The sequence below is a fragment of the Grammomys surdaster genome, unplaced genomic scaffold, assembly GCF_004785775.1.
Source record: "Grammomys surdaster isolate TR1022 unplaced genomic scaffold, NIH_TR_1.0 126187, whole genome shotgun sequence".
In the NCBI taxonomy this organism is placed as follows: Eukaryota; Metazoa; Chordata; class Mammalia; order Rodentia; family Muridae; genus Grammomys; species Grammomys surdaster.
Genome location: NW_021620993.1, coordinates 6,031,319 through 6,034,437, shown reverse-complemented (window position 1 = coordinate 6,034,437; position 3,119 = coordinate 6,031,319). Strand labels below are relative to the sequence as shown.

Genomic DNA, 3,119 nt, shown 5'->3' with positions numbered 1-3,119 from the left:
ATACCCCACTCCTGGTACCAACTTCTGTCCTAGAGTTTTACTGATATGAACAGACACCATGACCAAGGTAACTCTTATAAGGATGGCATTTAATTGCTGTGGCTTACAGATTCAAGTGGGGGTGTGGCAGTGCCCAGGCTAGCATGTCACAGGAGTTGCTGAGAGTTCAACATCTTGTTCAAAAGGCAAACAGGAGAAGACTGTCTCCATGTGGTTAGGAGAAGGGTCTCATTGCTCACAGTGACACACTTCCTTGGACAAGGCCACACCTACTCCATCAAGGCCATACCTCCTAATTGTGCCACTCCTGGGCCAAGCACATTCAAGCTACAACAAATTGTTTAGGATTTAAAAAAATGCTTTAAGGTCTAATAAGATATTTTTAGGTTGTTAAATGCAAGTTATAATAGAAAATGATTTAAGTACAGAACTGTGAACTTACCAAGTTAGGATAGATTACAGTATTTTCTCCAAGGTTGCCAAATGCAAATAGACTGGACATTGTGAATGTAATTTTATGTGATAGTTTTCATAATTGTTATTATATATATTATTAGTGTAAGAGAAAAGAGTCTTTATTGAACTAAAAGGGGGAAATGTTATGGGATAGTTTCGTGCACTGTGTATTCAGATGCTGATTACTGTGTCCAGGGATCTGGTTGCAGTCTGGATATTGGCATGTCTTTATTACTGGAACATCTTCTGTCTTAATGATGTGTAAAAATTAATTTCCATCACATCTGATTGAGTAATAAAAGCTGATCAGCCAATAGGTTTGTAGGAGAGGAGGAGTGGGTTTTCTGATCCCAGTGAAAGGTCTCTGGTTGGGACCAGAAAGAGAGAGAATTCACCAGAAGATTCACCATGAGCAGGTTACCAGGGGAGTCGCCATGAGGACACTATAGAACAGGAGCAGCCAGGACAAGAGTGAGCTGGAAAGTACTGGGGCACATGGCTATGGAGTAGGCAGATTTAGATAGGTTAGACTGCGGTTAGAATAGATGAGAACCTGCTAAGCTATAGTGCAAGAAGCTTTTTAAATAAATATGCCAGGTCACCATGTCTTTATTTGGGAGCTAGACTGGGCATAGAAAAGCTAGAATCAGTTCTCTTTCCTGTCTTGCAAGATGGCTTGTGAAAAGGTGGACAAGCCTGATACAGAGGAGAAAAAAAAAAACTGAGCCAAGAAGGCTGGTGGTGATGCTGCTACCTCTGGTCCCCCAGCTGCTGGTGCCCAGGCCACTAGCACAGCCAAAAAGGGTAAACTTAAGGTTAAAAAGCCCAGGAAGGGGAAACTCTGTCCTGGTTAGAGGAATTGTCAGGTACTCCTGATCTGCTATACATTCCAGAAAGGCCTTGTACAAAAGGAAATACTCAGCTGCCAAGACCAAGGTTGAAAAGAAGGAAAAGGTCCTTGCTACTGTCACAAAAACAGTTGGTGGGGACAAGAACAGTGGCACCTGGGTGGTAAACCTTCGAAAAATGCCTAGGTATTATCCTACCAAAGATGTGCCTTGGAGCTGTTGAACCACAGCAAAAAGCCCTTCTTCAGCCAACGTGTGAGGAGGCTGCGCTCCAGCATCACTCCCGGGACTGCCGTGATCATCCTCACTGGGCGCCACAGGGGCAAGAGTGGTTTTCCTGAATCAGCTGGGCAGTGGCTTGCTACTTGTGACTGGCCCTCTTGCCATCAACAGAGTTCCTCTGCACAGAACACACCAGAAGTCTGTCATCACCACCTCTACAAAAGTTGACATTAGCGAGGCTAAAATCCCCAAATACCTGACTGACGCTTACTTCAAGAAACAGCAGCTGCGCAAGCCCAGGCATCAAGAGGGTGAGATCGTCAACACAGAGGAGAAATACAAGATTACAGAGCAGCGAAAGGCTGGTCAGAAAACTGTGGGCTTGCAGATTTTGCCGAAGATTAAAGCTGTTCCTCAGCTCCAGGGCTACCTTCAATCTCAGTTCTCCCTGACAAACTGGATGTATCCTCACAAACTGGTGTTCTAAACTGCTAAGAACCTAATTAAACAGCTTTGTTTAAAAAAAAAAAAAAGAAAAAAGAAAAGCCAGAATTACTTTTACGCCATGTAGCTTGCTAGACAAAGAGAGACAATTCTATATCAGACAGAGCTGCTTTAAACTTAACTAAATCATTTGATAAAAGTAGAGCAGCTCAAATGGATAGAGCAAGAGATACAAAAGCTACTAGAAAAAATATGTTGGTGAAGTGTTATAAATAATAACAGACCAAAGTTGAAATTACAATGAGATGGAATTGAGATTGAAGTCCTACTGGATACAGGAGCTGTTGTAACAATAATTTCACAAGATTCTTGGAATCCAGCTTAGCCCCTTCAAACAGTATCTACACAACTTGTAGAGATTGGGACATTGTCTTAGGTAAAACAAAGTCTAAATACAATAAATATATAAGACCAGAAGGTCAGATAAATGATTAAGGAATATATGGCAGATATAGCCATGAATTTATGAGGATGAGATCTATTTCAAGAGTGGGAAACGTAAGATTTGTAGAGAGAATCTCTTATAACCATAACCTGTCAATAAATATGCCATGGTCAATGAGCTGAGGCTGGAAATAGGAGGTGGGACACTGCCAGGAAAAGATAGGATTCTGGGAAATAGTGAGAGGCAGGGGAGATTCAAGCAAGATACTGAGGGAGAAGCATGGTTGCTGAGCAGAAGTTATAAGCCAAATAGGTGATCTCAAGTTAGAATAAAAGACGATTCACCTGGAAATGCTGAGGAGACTGTCATAGACCAGCAAGATAGCTGAACTCAGGGATAAAGAGATTTGCCCCAGACTTGGATGTATGAAGCAGATGAGAAGTAACTGACCATGTGAAAGATATAGAATATTGAATGGGTTAAATAAGTTATCAGCTAGTCAGGGAATGAGCCAATGCTTATGGCCTAGGCATTTACTAATAAGTGATTAGTCTCAGTTGTCATTCCAGGAGCAGGGGCCAGGCAAAAGAAAAAATTGTTTTTTTGTTTTTTGTTGTTGTTGTTTGTTTTTTATACAGATTAGCATTCCTCCAACTTCAGGGACAAGGTGTAAAATAGGAGATGTTCCTGATAAAGGTATAAAA

The 3,119-nt window shown here is 41.6% G+C and overlaps 1 pseudogene; it reads left to right on the top strand.

The window, feature by feature from the left end:
* Positions 1 to 1,127: 1,127 nt before the first annotated feature.
* Positions 1,128 to 2,013, top strand: LOC114612943 (annotated as a pseudogene).
* Positions 2,014 to 3,119: the final 1,106 nt, after the last annotated feature.